This window comes from Lactuca sativa, chromosome 5, assembly GCF_002870075.4.
Source record: "Lactuca sativa cultivar Salinas chromosome 5, Lsat_Salinas_v11, whole genome shotgun sequence".
Taxonomy (NCBI): domain Eukaryota; kingdom Viridiplantae; phylum Streptophyta; class Magnoliopsida; order Asterales; family Asteraceae; genus Lactuca; species Lactuca sativa.
The window spans coordinates 294,238,177-294,259,730 of NC_056627.2; the positions used below are offsets into that span (position 1 = coordinate 294,238,177).

Here is a 21,554-nt window from a genome sequence, read left to right on the forward strand (position 1 = left end):
GCCTAAACATGCCAAGTATCTTACGTCTGGATGTATCATCCCGTACATCCAATAACTACGATCAATCTATAATTCATAATATACATATATATTAATAAAATCACTATATGAGACAAATTACTTAAGAAGAAATCTTACACTGAGGAATCTCGAAAATTAAATTCTATTAGATTAATTTTGGATAGGTATGCATTGATATGTGCGTTTATTTGGTTCTTTTTATAGTTTCTTTTGGCATATTTTATTTCATTTATAATTAGTCATCATGCATATTCTTGTTTTATTTATTTTTATCCTTTTTAATTATAGTTTATTACAGCTTATGCGGCATGTGTAAGTCATCAAGGGCAAATTTGTCTTTTTTACATTTGGCATGGTTTTTAGGATGTTACAATTATTGGATCCAAAGTTAGAAAATTTACCTTTAAAAAGACATTTTTAGTGTATATGTGAAGGATGAGGCTCAGATCTGAAGAATAAGGGCTTAATCCATTAAGATGAAACAACGGGAGAACTCAACGAGTCCATAGAGGGACTCGACGAGTTAGAACTGTTGTACCGATTCTGTAAAGGGCAGAACTCGACGAGTCTAAGGAGGGTCTCGATGAGTTGGCTCGTTTTATAACCATTCTGCTGAGCATGGAAACTCGGCGAGTCAGATGGATGACTCGATGAGTTGAGTCAACTTGGGGTGTTGATTTTGACTTTGACCAGATGTTGACTTTGACCTTGACCTTGATTTTGACCAAGGTTGACCCATGAAGGGGTCTTGAGTATAGAATGGTGTCTAAGGGGTTGTTTTTGTATAGGGCGTGAGTAGAGCCGGTTGCAGGAGCAGAGACGTTTCAACTATTTCACCTAACCACATTGTATGTTTGGACTAGTGGAGTGATAGACTTAATGGATTAAGTCCTTAATGGGTTAAGTAGGAACACTTAACCCTAATCGTCATTTTATGTGAAAAACCCTAATTGGGGTTGGGTTCTTGTTGGGCCATTTCTTGGACTGGGTTGCTGTGGGCCTTCGTGAGCAAATGGAAACATGTTTATGGACTAAGGAAATTATTGGGCTTTAGGATAAGGCCCATTGGAAAGGCTTAGGACTAATTTGGAAAATTGGGCCATAAGTGGGGTATTGGACCATCGGAATGCCAAGTGTTTGGACTCGAACAAATGGTTGGGCCATACGAAAAGACCATGTACAAGTTTGGTTGGGTTTTAGTTCATTGTCTGACTTTTGGGCCTTCAAAGTGTGTTTGGGCCTTAGACTTGGACCAAGCTAGGTTGCGGGCAAAGTAGTCTTTTACCCCAAATATGGACTTATGTTTGTGTATTGGAACCCAATTATTAATTGGGTGTTGTTTTGATGTTGACAATTCAGGAATTTGTCAACCAACAGCTAGAGTTTTATCTGCGGGACTTCGGCAGTGTGAGGTGAGTCTCCTCACCATACCAATGGATTGAAGGCACCAAGTTCGACCTATTTTTTGATATGTGGTACACTAGCTGATGTAGTGATATGTGGTATACTAGTTGGTTATATGCTATGTGGTATGCTAGTTATTTCTGTGGAATTACATGAAAGACCATGGGGTGTGCCCATGGCACTTGGTTATAAGACCATGTGGGGGTGCCAATGGCATTCTAGGAAAAGACCATGGGGGTTCCCATGACACTTTGTTATAAGACCATGTGGGGGTGCCCATAGCTTTCCAAGTAAAGACCATGAGGCTGCCCATGTCACTTGGTTATAAGACCATGTGGGGGTGCCCATGACATTCTAATTAAGACCATGAGGGGAGTCCATGGCACATAGGTGTAAGACTATGTGGGGGTACCCATAGCATCCTGGAGTAAGACCATGGAGGGTGTCTGGGGCGTCCTTATATGTTTATATGTATGGCTTACGTGATGGATATGGCTTATGTGATTGATATGCCTTATGTGATTGATATAGATTACATGGTTATGTGGATTATGCTCTGGGGAACTCACTAGGCTTCGTGCTTACAATTTTGTTTATGGTTTCAGGTATCATTGTTTTGGAAAGGAAGGGCCCACTTGATCGCAGCGCACACACCCATGTTTTCTGCATTATGTGATTATGGGACGTAACTTTGATAAGTGTTTTAATAAGAAATGTTTTTGGAATTTTTGTGTAACACCCCGTTTTGGAAAGTACTTCGGTCGCGGGTTCAAAGGCCCTGGGTATAAGCGATTCAATCTTTTATGGGTCTCGAGTTTTATTCAAAAGGTTTTAAGGCTTGGGTGTGTAGTCAGGAGCGTAGGGCTTGTCGCCACCTTTTCGTGGGAATAAAGTTCGTTGGAAACAGACTTAGAATGAAGGAGTTATAGAACTTTGAAGTTATTGGCAATATTGATCCTTAATGAAGAAAGATGGCAAGAAAGGGCCATGCATGCAACGTGGTAGATGCAAGTGTACGGCCAGCGTAAGTTGGGTTACGCCCATCGTATAAAGGAGAATGGTCACGGATGCGGAGGGGCGTACACCTAGCGTATGAGAAGTACGCCCAATGTACGCTCAGATTTCCCAAACCCTAATTTTTGGGTTGAGCCCTATATAAAGAACCTTATGTCTCGAAGGCCAACCTCCATTTCCACCCTAAAGGAGCGACTACAAAACCCTAATCCATATTTGAGTGTTCTTGGAGCTTAGAAGGTCACTAGAGAAGCATCTTGGTGTTGTGGATCCATTTTCCAAACAAGAAAGGAATAAGGAAAGGTGGTGGTTCAAAGGAGAGGTTGCAGATCTGGGATTGTTGCTTCATTTCTAACCATTTCAAGGTATAATATCTTCTTAGTTCTCTTAGATTGAGTTTTTGGACCATTTTGGTCCAAAGGTTGAAGCTTTGTGGTTTAATCCGATTTCTAGGACTTGGAGTTGCTACTCTCTATTCTAACTGAGTCCCTAACACAGAAAGTTGCCATCTTGAATGTCTTATTGGGCTCATGCATGAGTTAAGAGCATTTCTATGAGAATGGGATATCATTTTTGGAGTTTGGACATGATTGGGGCATGCAAAGTCACCAAGTCAGTGACTTTATAGATTAATACGTTGAAAAGGCCTTGGATCTGTGTTTGTAGCTTCTAGAGTAGAGTATTAAGCACTTAATGGGACAGTGACTTATTAGGGGGAGTACGCTGAGCGTACATGCAGGTACGCCCACCGTACACACCATTTGGCTTGTACGCTTAGCGTACATAGGAGTAGGGGTGTTAACGGAGCTGTTCGGTTCGGATAGTAATAAAATTCTGAACCGTCACCACGGGGCAGGTACCTTATGTGCACTAACCGAAACCGAACCGTATAAAGGCGGGTAACCACAGTTCGGTTCACGGGTACCCGCTAAACATAAAAAAACTTAAATACAATCAAAATTACAAACTCCATTCCAACGATTCTTTCTAAAAATTAGTAAGTCTGAGAGTTATAAAAACATAACGAAGTTCAAATAACATACATTATAATTGATATAACGAATATAAAAATAAAAATACAAGAAAACATAATGCTGAAGTGTAAAATTGGAATTGTCAATCATGATTTTTGTTTGGGATATATATATATATATATATATATATATATATATATATATATATATATATATATATATATATATATATATATATATATATATATATATATATATATATATATATATATATATATATATATATCAAGCGGTTCGGTTCGGTCATCTACGGATACCTAAGTATCAAAACAAAAACCGACCCATTGATATCCGAGTTTTTCGGTTTCGGTTTTTTTTTTTCAGTTTCGGTTTCGGTTTTTTTTTCGATTTCAGATCGGCCATTTCGGCTTGGTTTTTCGACTTCGCGGTTTTTTTGCACACCCCTACATAGGAGTACGCCCAACGTACTCATCAGATTTGGGTTTGGCTTTTTTTGGGCCTTGGTTTGGGCCATGCAAGGGATTTTGGTTCTTTGGGCCTTAGTGGGCCATCAAAAGTCAGATAATGTGGGCTAAGAAGATGTTTGGATTTACGGTAAGGCCCATTTGAGGGTTTGGGCCCAATTTGGCAAATTGGGCCATTAGTGGGCCTCTAGTGGGCTTGGGAAGCCTACCTAGTGTTCGACCATTTTTAGAGCATGGTTTGGGCCTTAGATATGGACCAAGTTGGACTAGGGGGTAAAATGGTCATTTTAACCTAAGAAGGATTATTGTTTTGGACTAAGTGATATTTTGGTTATTAGTAGCTCAGGGGGCCAAAGGATCAGCAGTTCGGGGATTGTCATATAGCAGCCAGAGGGGTATCAGCGGGACTTTAGCAGTGCAAGGTGAGTCTCCTCACTATGTGCATGGGTCTATGGCCATAATCCCAGCCCATTATGTTTGTTTATAGTAGGAAGACTTGGGGGTTAGCCCTAGGCACTGCATGTTATATGTTCCGGATCACGATTTGATGTTGGGTGAGGCCCAAGGAATGTTAGTATGCTAGAGGTCTTTGTGATTCTTGCATGTGTCAGTACGATAGGTTCCAAACCAAGGTCCGATGTCGGGGCAAGCCCAAGGTATGCTTATTAGGTAGTGTGTTTTGGGCTAGGGTCTGATGTCGGGGTTAGCCCGATGCAAATTATATGTTTCCCTACTTTGGTCCGATGTTGGGGCGGTCCCGAGAAGTAGCTATGTATGCTTGATGTCTTTGTGATTAACACATGTTATATGTTATCTGTTATGTGTTACGTGTTCCGGGCTTCGGTCCGATGCCGGGGTAAGCCCGATGTATGCTAGTTTATGTATGTTATATGTTTCGGGCTTCGGTCTGATGTCGGGGTAAGCCCGATGCAGATTATGTGATTATGTTGTGTGTTTATTTTATATGTTATGTTGTGTATGTGCCGAGGTAAGCCCGATGTCGGGGCAAGCCTGATGTCGGGGTAAGCCCGATGCCTGATGTGGTCGGATGTCGGGATGAGCCCAATGTCGGGTAAGCCGATGTCGGGATTCATCCCGATGTAGTTGGGAGTAGTCCCAGAGTTATTTTATATGTGATATGTTGTGTGTATGGTATGTGGTAGATTGGGGAACTCACTAAGGTTCGTGCTTACAGTTTTCAGTTTTGGTTTCAGGTATTTCCGAAATCAGAGGGAAGAGCTCGGGATGACTGCATGGCACACACCATGAAGTTTAGCGTGGGATGTTTACTCTGATAAAAATAAGCATGTTTTGGATTAATACTTTGTTTTGATAAAGCGCTTTATGTTTATGAAAGAAACGATTTGACAATCATGGTTTGTTTAATGATTTTATAATGAATTTTTTAGTCTTGATATTTGGGTCATTACAGTTTGGATTTAAAAGATAACTGTGTTTTTACTATAATAAAAATGAAATTTTTACCCCTGATTTTTGGGTGGTTACAGTCTTCTTACCACCTTAAGTGGGTTGAAGGCACCATGGTCGGCCCACTATTTTATATGAGTAGAATGTATGTTATTATATGACTTTGACTGATGTGGTTGCATGATTTATGTATGGAGTTGATATGGGCTCGAAGTCATCATAGAAACGTGGTTGATATGGACCCAATACAACTTATTGCTTTTATTTTGGGATGATACAGACATGACACAACCATGTGTTGTTATATCTAATGTGTATATTGTATTTCGTAATTTGCGAAGCTCACTAAGCTTTGTGCTTACAGTTATGTTTATGGTTTCAGGTACTTTTGCTAGAGGCAAGGTAAGAACATCTTAAACCCTTGATGTGGTTAGTTTCTTCATTTTCAAGCTATTTAAGGCTTTAATGGTGAAAATTTGAGTTTAGGGTTTTGATGCTAGATTCTCCCAAGTATTTTAAATATTAAATGTTTATAAAAAATATGGGTTATTTCAAATTCTCTAACCATTGTACTAACTAAGAAAAATATATGTAATTTCAAGATTTTTGATTGCTATAATCAAATTAGAGATTCACTACAACTATTGTACATTGAATTCTAATAGTCTATATACCAAATGTTTAAACAAATTCCAGTGTCAACCATTTCCATCGTATTGATTTACATCAACTTTTACTAGTTTAAATTGTGTTTCATTTGTGATAATTAAAATTAGATTTATAACAAAAAGTAAAATCCATATTTTTACTTTTATTGTCGTTTTATAAATACTTTTCTAAAATTTTTTTTATTGAGTTACAACTTAAACTGATCCTCGTTGATTTGATCCCTTACCATTATAAATTATTTTAATATACAATTTTTAGGGTATTTATTTGTTGGTCTCTACAACCACAGTTCATTTAAAAACATATGCACATGAACAATGTTTTAAATTGGTATCGATATATAAACTAATAATGTTACATCAAAATATCCCACACGAAATAAAAAGTTTGCAAATGAATAATTATTTTATAAATAACAACTTTAAATACGATTGATAAAAAAATCAATAAAAATAACAATCCAAACGATACAACAAAATATGTGACATGCATCACATATCATGATATCATGTAGACAATTTAATATAATTAATAAGATTAAAAAGTTATTTTATCTATATATCTTATAAAGCTAATATTTTTTCTTTCACCACATTCATTTGAAACTCTCATGTATTTTTCCTTTCACCACATTCATTTGAAACTCCCATGATTTTTCAATTTATTCCTAATAATGGTTACAAATTGATTAATAAGATTAAATAAATATCAAACATAAAGTTTAATCTTATGCAAACTAAATTTCAATATTAAAACAATATCTTTCTTTCTACTTATAAAGTTATGTTTTTTTAACTTTTAACAAATTATACTTAATTTATTAGTTTTAATATATTGTTGGGTGTAAACCATATCATTTTAAAGCTACAACTTTTGAACAATTTGAAGAAAATACTTAAATTATAAATTTAAATATAACATTACAGGATCAATTTAAATAAAAATTTTAGTTTAACTTAAATAACCCAAATAATATTTTGTAAATAGTTAAACTGATAAATTATAGTGTCTTTCTAATACTGATTATAAGTTGGTTAATAAGGTTAAATAAATACCAAACCTAAAGTGTAATCATAAATAAACTAAATTTTAATATTAAAATAACATCTTTACTTCTACTTATAAAGTTATTTCTTTAATTTTTAACAGATTATACTTAATTTATTAGATTAAGATGTTGTATGTAAACCATTATCAATTTAAAGCTACAACTTTTGAACAGTTTGAACAAAATAGTTAAATTGTTAATTTATAATATAACATTACAGTGTCAACTTAAACATAAATTTCAGATCCACTTAAAAAAAACTCAATGAATATTTTGTGAATAGTTAAAAGTGATAAATTGTAATGCTAAATGCAAAAACTGAATTATAATCTCAATTTAACTCAAATATTTCCTAAAGATATTTGTATAATCGTTAAAAGTTTTCAAATAAGTAGTTTAAAATAACTTACGATAACAATAGTTAAATATAACTCTATATAAATGATTATATTGTTAACTTTAAAATCAAAAGACAATGTTTGATGTTTTAAATAATTATAATGATAGAAATTAAAATGTTAAAAAAATAAATTTCAAAAAAATAATTAACAATAACAACTATAAATAACATTAAACCATATATTATATTTAATTTTATTCATGAGTAACTCGCGGGTAGAAGTCATTCAAACGATTGAGATTATGCAGTTATAATAGATGTATATATTATCATATAATTCAAAATAATCAATATATTATATCAATTTGGTATGCAAATTATTATATCAAATTTAACAACAACGTTATTATTATATTTAAAAAAACATATATTTGTAAAGATTTCAACTATATAGGTGTTTCTGCACAACGCGCGGACATTCACCTAGTTTATTATATAATAAAGAGTCAGATATTAATTATTATATACATATATTAAATCCTAACACGTCTATGAACAGTAAAAATCTCAAGTTTTAGACTTCCACCACATGACTTTATATAAAAATACAATTTCGTCCATATACATCTATAACATCTTAACACATAATATCATATTGTAAAATCCTCCACCCTTGTGATCGTCTCATCCAAAAATAAAGGAATTCGAGACTATGATCGTATGCTTCTCCCATCGAATCTCATCCGAAAGGAAATCGATTCCTCGGTGACAACCTCCTACCGCTCTATTATCGCCACTAAACGCCCGCAACCCTGTAGTGTAGTATGAGGAATTTGGGTATGTTGTTGGTTCTTTCAATTACCGTATGAATTTTGTTCAATCGCAACTGTTTCTAATCCTTTGGTGTTATATATTGATGTCTCTGATTGTTTGGGTTTGACAATCGACGATTCCCGTCCAACGAATCAGGCTTTGATTTCTATCACCAACAAGTCTGCCGTCAATTACCGCCACGAAACATGTGAGCAATTTCGGTGAGTGGTTGATTCTTTCAATTTCCTTATGACTTTGGTCCAATTGCTCATCTTTCTAATCCTTATATGTTTTTGAGCGATGTTTTCGACTTTTTGGGTTTGAGTATCAACATCCTGTCCAAAAATCAAGATCCGGTTTCTGTCACCAACAACGTCTGCCGTCGCCGTCAATTACCGCCACCAAACATCAGCCACCAAACGCCTGTTCTACGTTATTGTTCACAATTCGGTATGTCTAGTTGTTTTTAAATTTCTGTATAATTGATGTTGGTTTTGTTTTTCTTAAATGAATCCTCCCACTCTTATCCCAAGCCATACTTCTGACCAGATATCTTTGCTATTTTAAGAACCCTTTCTGTGAAGACCATGATACTATCTGATTTTCCATGATTGACCTCCATGGCATAAGAACCTGTGTATCTTTCAATGTATATAATTCTTTCACCTTCTGATGGCAAGTGTTCAAAAGAAAGAAATAAAATAATCTATGGGAATAATGCAAAAAAGACATTAGAAACTTATCTATCTTCAATAGTAACTTGATCAAAATATCATCATTGTAGAATCTCAAGGGATTAACATCCTTCAACCGATTCGTCCGCAAGATTCCGCTTCCTTTCTAAAAATTTGCTTGCTTAGTGTAGCAGTGAAACCATATAAAGTAATAATGACAAAATTACCCTTTATAGCTTTTCTATCACAAATTTTCAAAACCTTATAAAACTATTTAGCTAAAAATAAGCATACATATAATTAAATTTATGCAAGAAACTCCTAAAGAGGTAACTCTCATTAGATTCTATAGTAACCATAACCATTACTCAAAACAAAAAGGTAAAGGGATCCTCTCCTTCCAAGTTCATTGAATCTGCTACTAAATTCTAAAACCATACAGTAATGCCACTTACCCTTTTTTCGTTTTTTTTTTTTTTTGAATTATTACCTAACAAAAGCTAAACATAAATAATGACAAAATTACCCTTTATAGCTTTTCTATCACAAAATTTTCAAAACCTTTACCAAGTTCATTCAATGTAAAACTAAATTCTAAAATCATACATGCATCTTAACAATCAAGTTAAAATAATGTAATTTTATATTTTTGACGAATTAAAACTAATGTTTAGCATGCACTGAAATGACAATAATGCCACTAACTCTTTTTTTTCCTTTTTTTTTTTTGGAATTTTAACCTAACAAAAGCTAAACATAAATTATGAGAAAATTACCCTTTATAGCTTTTCTATCACAAAATTTTCAAAACTTTTTCCAAGTTCATTCAATCTAAAACAAAATTGTAAAACCATACAACATGAATGTTTTTTCTACTATTTAACCTGAAATCTTTTTTATAACAGATTCAAAAGATTGTATGCAGTTAGAATTTAAAGAGCTAATAAGAATGGCATTATACTGTAAAAAATGTCAAAACTGGTAGCAAACTAGGCCCTGAAAGCATTATACTAAAAAAACTAAAAGAATGGCATTATACTTTAAAAAATGTCAGGACTTGTAGCAAACTAAGCCCATAATAGCATTATACTTAAAAAAAACTAAAAAGAATGGCATTATACTATAAAAAAATGCAACAACTATTTGCAAACTAAACCTATGATAACATTATACTAATAAAAGAACTAAATAGAATGGCATTTTACTTAAAAAAATGCCAGAATTGGTATCCAATGAATAGGACTATTCAGGATACTGTATATGTGGAGTCATTATTCCAAATGAAACATAAATTCTCAATCCTTACACTAATTTACAAAAATAGTCCATGTGGTTTATGATTTTTTAACATGTTTTGTCTAAAACTGGAACGAATTGCTATTGCTTACAATGATTCAGAAGTCCTATACTAAAATTGTGGTTTATGATTTTTAACATGTTTTTTCTAAAACTAGAACCAATTGCTATTGCCTACAATGATTCAGAAGTCCTATACTAAAATTGTGAATTGTTGACCTAATTGATATGCCTCTAAATTTAAAGGAAAGTAATTGCATTTATTAGCAAGGTGGAGGTTTCAAAACTAGATTGGTAGATACTTGAAAACCATATTACAGTGAAAAGGTATAATATAATTTCAAACTAAAACAAAAATATAAATTTTAGATTTTACAACTAATTATATTATAAAAAACAAAAAAAAAACATAGAAAATGAGTGAAAATTAAACAGATTCTTGAGACAGTGACCATTTTGTAAAAGTATTAACATGGAAACCCAAGAACTATTTAACGACCAAATCTGTAAAAACTATATAAAACCCCCTTGGGATTGTCTGGTAAATGACCCTTGTGCCCTTGGGACAATCTTTCATGTCTCCTGATAGTTTTACACCAACTGAAGTTTATAAGGGTTCAAATTGTCAAGCATTAAAGTATCACCAAAGTTATTTGTATCATTCACTGTTTCATCATTGGTGAGAAAAACAAAACCAAAAAAAATAATAATAAAATAAAAAATAAAAATTTTCAAATTCAAATGTTAAGGTCTCAGCATTAAATGGGTTTACAAGTAATTTATTTTGAAAAAAAAATTATATTACATTTTCACCAAAGGACAATAATGCCCTTAACCATATTTAGTAATGCTAGATGGAAAATTTACAAAATAGCTTTTCTATCACAAAGTTTTCCATACCTTTTAAAACTATTTAGCTAAAACATAAATCACACACAATAGTAAATTTATGAATAAAAAAATTTAGTAAAACGTAAGTTCCTTTTTTAATTTGAATTTTTACCTAATAAAAGCTAAGAAAAAAACCCTAATCATATTCTATGATTTTATATTGCATTTTCAAGTAACGACATAATGCACTTTACAACATTTTGTAATGCTAAATGGTTATATAAGTAATGTATCTAAAAAAATAAGTAGTGTTGAACCCGTGGTCAACCACGGTCCCATAATTGTGGATTGTTTACAATCATTTATAATAAGTATTGTATCTAAAAAACTTTGTTTACAATTTTAGATTAACACTTGAGGAGTTCTAATGCTAATTTTCTTATCTATATCTCAATGACAAGATTGAAACGTACTTTTTACTCAAAATAGATGTTACTTTCATCTTATTTATGGTTATATAATTAGGTTAATTATTCACACCGTTGGTTTATATAGTATGCAAATGTAATTTGACTTCTAAATAATACACATGGAGCCTTTGCAATCTACTGGATTAGTGTTAATATATAATTGTAAAATTTTTGTATATAGCCTTTTAATTTTCAACTCTACCTTGTATCTTTACAAAAGATTCCATCATCTAATACAATCTAAATAACCTATTAATCCCTTCTCAATTGTGTTAAAAATACTCCAATAATTAGTTACTAATCAAAATAATTAGTTTCAAAAATACTTTTCTAGAGTATAATTTTCCATTTCAATTACATATAAAGTATGTTAAAGGTCGATAACTTTTGGATTTCCATTTCAGTAAAAGCTTTCTTCAAATGCCTCCAAAACGACGACATATGGCTTCTACTTCCAATACAATAGTACCCTGTCGTTCACATCGATCACGCAGGAGTTCACTTTTAGAGGAGATACCAGCATTGCCTTTTTATTATGACTGTGGAAATTGTACTTGCGTATGTGAGTATTGTGGGGGCTTTTTTGATATCATGAGAGAGTATTGTATTTATCCCGAGCCAATCATCCACGATATACGAAATGTTGTAAGTCAGGTAATGTAGTTCTTCCCTACCCTCTTCGTCCTTCTGATGTGCGTATGCAATTCTAAGAAGATGATCACTTCATGTATAACATAAGAGCATATAATTTCATGTTCTCTATGACGTCTTTTGGTGCAAAAGAAAGACTACTCAATCAACAAAGGTTGTGCACCATATGTGTTTAAGGTTAGTGGTCAAATTTACCATTGGATAGGATCTTTTTATCCTCAAGACGTTCATCAACCCCGTTTTCTCCAATTGTACACGTGTGATACTGAAAATGAGGTTGCTAATAGACTTCATTCTTTTCATGGTGAGGGGGAAGTACTTTTGTCTGCAGATGTTGTAGATTCCTTAAGTCATATGTTACATACACATAATGAGTATGTTCGTACATTTAAGACTGCGAAAGAAATAGCTCAGTCAATGAATTTAGATTCATATGGTGTACGTTTATTTAGTGTTGTACCTGACAGGAGATATGGGCCACCGGCCACTGGAAGTTTAGGTTGTATTGTTTGTGGTGATAATGTTAGTGGGGTTGTCTTTGACATTGTTGTCTATTCAAAATCTGGGTCACCTCAGCGTGTTAGTAAGCTTCATCCAACTTACATGCCTTTGCAGTATCCATTACTATTCCCGTACGGTGAAGAAGGATGGTCTCCTACCTTGCATCTACGTATTAACTCTAATAGAAGTTTAACAAATAATATGTATTACAGTTATCAAATTCATGATTGACACACTTACTCTCTTATTTTACGTTCACGTCGTCTTTTCCACCAATATTTAGTGGATGCCTATACTTGCATTGAACAATCTAGGCTTGACTTTATTGAACACCATCAGCAATAATTGTATATAGAGTACATCAGCGGTGTTTATGACGCTTTGTCCAAAGGTGATACAGACAGTCGTTTCATTGAAAAGCGTGTATTTCTACCTACAACTTTCATTGGGGGACCTAGGTATATGTATAAACAATTAGGATGCTCTTGCCATTTGCAAGGTTCATGGTAAGCCACAATATTTCAGCACCTTCACTTGCAATGTTAAATGGCCGAAGATACATGGATGCTATTGGTCAACATGATATTCAAAACAGACCAAATATCATTGTGCACATCTTTAAGATCAAAGTCCATGCTTTCATTAACTTCCATAAAGAGGACAAAACTTTTGGAGATGTTAGTGCATGTAAGTATTTGTTCTCTTATTTCATTATAAAATATTTTTATTCACAAATCTTTACACCGTTGAATTCCAAAAAAGGGGTTTACCACATTGCCATACATTATTATGGGTTACATCATCCTTTAGAATTCAAGAAGGTGCAGATATTGATAAATACATAACCGCTGAGCTTCCTGATCCTATACTTGAACCAGCACTATATATGACTATTACTACATGCATGCTACATGGTCCTTGTGGTTCACTAAATATTGGTGCCCCATGTATGGTAGATGATAGATGTGTGAAACGGTTTCCTAAACCGTTCAACCCATTAACAATTTTTGATGAAAATGGTTACGTGCATTATAGAAGACGTGCTGGATCATATCATGTCTTACAAAGTGGGGTTATAACTGATAACAACTATGTAGTGCCATACAATAAACGTTTGTGTAGTCGATTTGATGCTCACATCAATGTAGAATACTGTGGTTGGAATATGATGATTAAGTACTTATTTAAGTACATTTCAAAAGGGGTTGATCACGTTCGTTTTACTCTTCAAACATCAGAAGAAAATACTACCGCTTCTTCCCATTCATGAACGCGATCCACATGTACAAGTCTTGGTCGTCCATTTGGAAGGGATGCAACCTACTATTTTCAAAGAAAACAGTCAATTAGGCTCTTTAATTGATACCCCCGGTTTTGGTGTTACGACTTTAACGGAATGGTTGCACAATAATCAACATGATGTTCGAGGAATTCACTTGACATACAATGATTACCCTTCTAAATATATTTGTGACACCAAAGATAAGAGATGGATTCATAGGACTACCACAACAAATACTACTATTGGCAAACTTGCATGTGTACATCCAACAGCTGGGGAGTTATTCTATCTATGAGTTTTACTGTTCCATAAAAAAGGATGTAAATCATTCTACGACATTAGAACTGTTCGTGAAAACACATACTCAACTTTTCGTGATGCATGTGAAGCGTTAGAGTTAACTGGTGACGATAAGGAGTGGCTTACAACATTTGAAGAAGCATCGTCTTGGGCAACCTCATCTGAACTTCGTTCTCTCTTCTATCATCTACTTTTGTATTGTGAAGTAGGAAACTCTTTTTGTTATGGGAAGCCGCAAAACCTAAAATGGGTGATGAGATAGCCCATACATTCACTTCCAATTCTACGGATCCCAATGAAATTCTACGTGTTGATACACTAGAACAACAAATACTTCTCGAAATTCAAAAAACACTACTAGCTTCAACACCTTCCAAATCTCTTACTGACTTTGGATTGCCAATGCCATCTCCATCTCTTCTTTCCATTCTTAGAAATCGTCTTCTTCTTGAAGAGACTAATTATGATACAAATCTCTTGATTTCTCAAAATTCATCCATGGTATCACAATTAAATCCATATCAACTTACAATTTATGAAAGAGTTGTGGATGATGAACGAAACAAAAAGCAACTTCTATTATTCGTATACGGATCTGGTGGTACAGGAAAAACTTTTTTTATGGACGACTATACTTTCATATTTTAGATCTAGGGGAAAGATTATATTGGTTGTTGCTGCCTTAGGCGTTGCATCCCTTTTGTTGCCTTCAGGTCGTATTGTTCATTCTAGATTTGTTATTCTAATTGACTTTACAGACAAGTCTTCCTGGAATATTAAAAAAAACACACAACTAGCGGAACTCCTAAAGGGGAATTCTATGATCATATGGGATGAAGCTCCAAAGAGTGATCGTCGTTGCTTTGAGTTTCTGGATAATCACTACAAGATGTCCTTGAAGATGATAACCATCTTTTTGGTGGGATGCCAATGCTCCTAGGAGGTGACTTTCGAGAAACTCTTCATGTTCAACCTAAAAGTAGAAAATCACAGATAATTAGCCTGACTCTACCTAATTCCTATCTATACTCACATTTTACGGTATTCAAATTGCATCATAATATGTGTTTATCCCAACCATTCAATTCAAATACTGATGTTAATCAAATATCACAGTTTGCTTCATGGCTTCTCGATATTGGAAATGGAAATGTCGGAACACCATACAAGAATGATCCAGAAAGCACAAACAGTATACAAATACCTCATTGTTTCCTTATCGAATTAGGAGACAAAGGATTAGACTCACTAATACATTTTGTATATGGCAAAGATATATTTTCCAATCCATTACTTGAAGAGTAATCTGTTAAAGCCATTATTTGTCCGAAAAATGAAACAGTTGATCAAGTCAATGCTTTAATTCTATCAAAAAACTAATAGTCAAGGGGTGGTATACAACAGCTGTGATTCTATTAAATCACAAACCCATGATAGCTTAGAATTAGATACATTATATCCCCAAGATTATTTAAGCAATCTTCACTTTTCTGGTTTTCCTTCACATACATTAATTTTGAAAGTTAATACCCTAGTTATGCAAATGAGGAATATCAATCAAAGAGAAGGTCTTTGTAATGGAACACGTTTGATTGTTACACAATTATTACCATCTGTGATTGAAGCTTCCATAATAACAGGCATATCTAGTGGGAAAAGGGTTTACATTCCATGAATAAAATTTGTACATAATACCTCTGACATACCTTTCATATTTATCAAAAAACAATTTCCTCTTAAAGTGTGTTATGCAATGACTATAAACAAAAGTCAAGGGCAATCTCTTAAAAAGGTAGGTTTATACCTCACTAACTCTGTTTTCACACACGAACAACTATATGCGGCTTTGTCAAGAGCTACCTCACCAGATTCAATAAAGATTCTGCTACAACAAGAAGTTGCATTACCATTCAACTATACCAGAAATGTCGTCTTCGAGGATTTGTTAGCAAGGGTTAATATGCAAGAGGTTACTACACCACATTTATGTTTTCAATTCATCTAATAACTAAGAAAATTCTATGACCCAATATCATCTTTTCTACCTGTTTTGCAATTATACTTATTATAAACATCTAATACCTAAAATATATGCTACAAAATAACCATCATATTTTTATATAAATTTTGGTTCATTCTTTTAAGATAATATGTAAACATTAGCAATGTTTTTTATTTGTAGAGCAATCTCCTCAAACATGGATAGAATATCAAACCTTCAATTTGGTTCACCAGGAAATTCACTTGAAATTCATGTCTTGCGAAAATGGACACTACAATTTAGAAAGGACGAGACATGGTTTATCGTGATTGATGAGCATGTAAGGATATATATATATATATATATATATATATATATATATATATATATATATACACACACACACACACACACACTCTTGTACAAAGTATTAATATATAAAACCACCCTAACACATTTATTTGAGTAGGGAGATACAATTCAGCTACTTGCACAAAAGACAAATCAACGATGCATAGAAACTTCATTAGTAGTCTCTCGATGTTATCGTATTAAGGACTATACATGCACTGAGCTAGACAAATATCAAAAGGTGTTAAATCACCCAGTACACATGAATATTGGTGAAGCATCAACAATTGAGGAAATTCCAAACCACAGTGTCATTCCTCTAACATGGTTCCGCTTCGGTCCGAGATCACACTTTCAAATAATAGCAGACAAAAACTTGGAGCATCCAGGTACATTAATAACATCAACCCAAACATCATTACTTTTATGCAAAAAATTTCTTATGTTCAAAATTGTTACTAATATTAAACTTATAATTACATTCAGATTTCATAGGCGTACTCATTGACATGAAAGATCACACGCGAAAAAAAAACAAGGAACCTTTCATGGTTATCACTTTAACTGAAGAACAGTAAGTACAAATCTTCATACCAAAACGTATTACCTACTTTATTTCCTTTAATTATTATTGATGACAACACCGGTTCAAGTGCGGAGGAGATTACCATACTCTTATGGAAGGAATGCATAGATTCGCTAAGCAAATTCAGTTAAAATGCCCTTACATCAAACTCTAACACGGTTGCACTAGCTTTCACCAATGTCAAGTCCACTATGTACAATGGTAAGTAATAAAGGGACCCTTATTATACTACTCACTTCACACTAAGCTAAAATGCCATCTTAACTACACAGGAAGATTAACATTGACAAGCACCAGCGCAACACACATGTACATCAATCCCAAAATACCAGAAACGGACAAACTCATTACAAGGTATCCTATACTGCTTCTACCAAATCTCAACCATACCTAACCAAACTATAAACTATATATTCACTAACAAAGTTTCCATAAATACATATTTGGTACCCAATTTCACTCAAAATCAACAACGGTTGTGATAAATACTACATTACAATGTTTAAAAAGCTCAAATTTCTCTCAAATAGTGGTAAGTAGTTTTCTTTTGTAAAATACTACTATTTCATACATAACAGTCACTAATATACATCTACAACATGTTCAAGGACAAAGTATACATTTTGAAGACCATACTATCTAATTTCACATTTAAAGATGTACGGTACCACGTAACATGTACCACATGTGGTAAATCAACCCACAAAAAAGGTGATGGATGGTTTTGTGTTTCCCATGGGCCCATAAATGAACCAAAACTTTTGTAAGTACTCTCTCTCCCATGTATACCTTAAGTATCTATAAAAAACACACACAACATCACTTCTTTTTCCACATATATAAACTCTCAGCAGTACTTGTAGACAATACAGATACCACAATAGTTTTCATGTCTAATGAAGCAACCCGTACTTTGGTAAATGTGAGTGCACAAGAAATCATAGACCGCTTTCCCAGTCAAGATAGAAAAACTTTACTAGAACCACTCGAACGTTGTAAAGGGTTGACAAAGAATGTCTATGTAGAATGCACAAAACTTTTATCCACTAAAAATATCTGTTTCACAATCACCACAATCAGGGACATAAAGACTCTGCAACCAACAATCATATCAACACAAAAAACACAAACAACACCTTCAACACCAATTGAAAAACAAACCACAACAACTAAGGAGTCCCTCACCCCTACTAAATCACGTGAAACTGGAAAACACCTACAAATGGAGCATACAGGTAAAAACAACTTAAAGCAGATTATTTAAAGCTTACACGTAACAAACATCTTACATTTCACAAATACACCAAAAAAAAATGTCCCAAATGAGAGAAATACAAAAACCATGGTGAAGCAGACGAAGGAACACATGCCAAAAAGCAGTGAAACTATGTGATCTTTTCATAACATACTTACAGTTAACCTATACTCTATTTATTATATTGCTTTTCGTCCATATTCAATAAAAACTGTCATATTATGTTTACAAATAATAATATGTAAATATTCAATAAAAAATGTCATATTAAAACAAAAAAATAGAAACAATTGTTGTAATCTTTTGTTGTATCTATGAATTTGTATGATATCTAATGACATTTACTTTTCAATTTGTAGTATTTAAAGTGTTTATTGTTCATGTTTATAGTCGTGTGTGTGAGAAGTATAGGTATATATTGAACCATTATTATTCATGTCGTATAAAATACAAGTCTATTCTAGGTTGTAAAACCAATACCTTTACGATCTGCTTCGATTTTCGATCCTTTAAAGATTGCACCTACATAAACAAAGTTATTTCCTGTTTTAAAGATTTTCATGGGTAACTTTTTTTCTTCAACTATATACATATATCAAAACCAACACAACTAACAACATTAAACTTTATGACTATTAGACTTTCATCATATAACTTTAAATATATTCACCATCTATATTTTGAATAATGTCTCTTGACTCTGTTGTTTGATTTTTCAGACAATTTCTCGTACAAATTCAATATTTCAATTTTCGCCATTAACACCCAATAGTGCTCTATACTACTACCAAACGTCCACCAATAACGTGACCCATGGTTCACCAGGGGTTCACACACTAGTTCTAATTAGTTTCCCTCTTTCACATGGAAATTTCGTTCCCGCTAACGACTTTGCATTCCCTCCAAAATCCAAATTCACATGACTTCCAATCTCTGATACTCGTTGAGAAGGGGGACTGAACGGACACGAATTGGTTTTTGGAGATTAGAGCATTGTCAATTTTCAACAAGATATAATGGGGATCATCGGAACTCGGAAATCTAAATTCAAAAGGAAGCGGAGCGACACCTAAAGGAATATCAGACGGAGATTGGAAATTGAATTGTCGGAAGAAGAGATGTTAATTTAAGGCTTGAGGTATAAAACACCACTCCCTATGATTTGCCAAGGGAAGTGTTAAAAAGTGGTCACCAAGTAGCTAGTGAGTGGAGAGAGGAGAGAGAAAACATATTCGTGGATTTTGATTGGTTTATAGCTATTGTTTTTTTTTTCTTTTTTCTTTTTTCTTTTTTTAAAATAAACCCTATTAATTTAACACACCACTCCTTATGAAATGCTAAAGTAAACATGCTAGAGAGTTGGCATAAAAAAATGATAGGGCAGCACAAAAAATGATGTAGCGGTATCAAGCCGAACGGTCATCATCGCAAAATCTAGGGTACATCTTCTATCCTCCTCCAGTCTTATGCTCTTTTCATTGACCATTACTTTCTAAAGGCGGTAATCACATAGCAAGGTTGTCAGGTCGTCTCCAATTATATATAACTCTTTCGTTCTATCTTATTCTCTTCTTATCTAGATTAAAATTTGACAAGGATGGTTGTATTTTCTTTCTCAATCACCCTCAGCGCTGCATTGATGGTAATCTAACTGTCGGTACATGAATGTAGACAGTTGAATCGTTGAGTCGCCTCCCCAGAAGCCATCCGCAAAGGTAATAAATCTTCATAGTTTATGTTTTTAATTATATAAAGATGTCCTATGGCTACTGCCTATTTGTAGTTTGTTTGAAGGTATTTTGGAACAAGCCAACAAATCAGCACTACAAACAAACGTTTTGTCTGAACTAGGGCTTGTTTCCTGATTTTATATAATTATGTATTGTTTTGCAGAAACTAAACAGTAAAAGTTATCATGGTGAAGCTGATGGTTGTTGGAAGGGCCATTGTTGGATTGTCCATTTCAGAATGGACGATATATGAAAAAGACGACAATACCATCTACAAGATTTGCAAAATTACTTTGTGTTTAATATATATATATATATATATATATATATATATATATATATATATATATATATATATATATATATATATATATATATATATATATATATATATATATATATATATATATATAGTGGACCCTGATTGGCTTTCGGTTGCAAAAGGAGTTTGACAAGATTGATCTGAACCTTGTTATAGGCAAGGCTAATCACAAGCAAGAGTTACATGTTCATACTCAAAAAACGTCTCTGGTTGAATAGAGGAGAAGATCAGGTAATATAAGTTGCACTAAAATAATGTAATGTACAACTTAAATTCATGTTTTTGGCGATTTAAGACAAAAAGAACCCGTTTTTTAAATTCATGTAGAGTACAACTTAAATTGTATAGTGTACTTTACAGCTATAATTATCCCCTTTTTTTTATTATCAAATATGCTAAAGCGATTGTTGAAAGCAGATAAAAGTTTTTTTCCAGTCTCGGGCTCAAAGAATCTTGAGGTAAATATACATGAGGGTTAATTGAAAAAATAGCATTGTACTTCTGTTTACTTGTTTATAGCATCACACTTTCATTTATTATTATTATAACAATGAACTTTATTAAAGTTTTGGTACAATAGCAATTTCAACCTAATAAAAAGCAGTCTTTTGAAGTAGTGATTAGAGTTTTTTTTCATTAATCAACTCTTCGTTCATATTTTAACTTTTACATATTGGTATATTTAGTTGAATGTAGATCGAAGTTCACCTAGTGCACACTCATTTCTCTTGCTATCACTACTAGCTCTCATTCTTTCTATAACTTTAATGGTTCAGACTCCAACGAACAGGAAGAGGTAAAAATTTATTGTTGAATCAGTAGCTTGCTCCATGCACGTTGGATTTTCTCTAATTTATTAATGTTTTGGGCTACTCTAATTTTTTTATTTTTTATTTTATTTATTTATTTGTTTATTTATTTTTTTCTGTTTGAGTATTAACCATCAGACTTTTTTTAAACTTTTCTTCTGTTAAACTACTTTCCATTCTTTAAAAAAAGAGACTTTTGAGTTTAGAAAATTGTCCTAGTACTAAAATTGTTTGATTAAAATAATTAACTACTTTAGTATAATTTTTTTTGTTAGATTCATTTATTTTGGTCTTTTCTTTGTTTTTATTCTTTTATATA

General features: G+C 33.2%; 1 long non-coding RNA gene across 1 annotated transcript; it reads left to right on the top strand.

Moving 5' to 3' along the window:
- The first annotated feature begins 8,084 nt into the window (after positions 1-8,084).
- LOC111910107 (uncharacterized) lies at positions 8,085-16,916 on the top strand. Its single transcript, XR_008224110.1, has 5 exons — positions 8,085-8,220; positions 8,353-8,646; positions 11,872-12,121; positions 16,384-16,522; positions 16,652-16,916. It is a non-coding gene; the product is annotated as an uncharacterized LOC111910107 (long non-coding RNA).
- Positions 16,917-21,554: the final 4,638 nt, after the last annotated feature.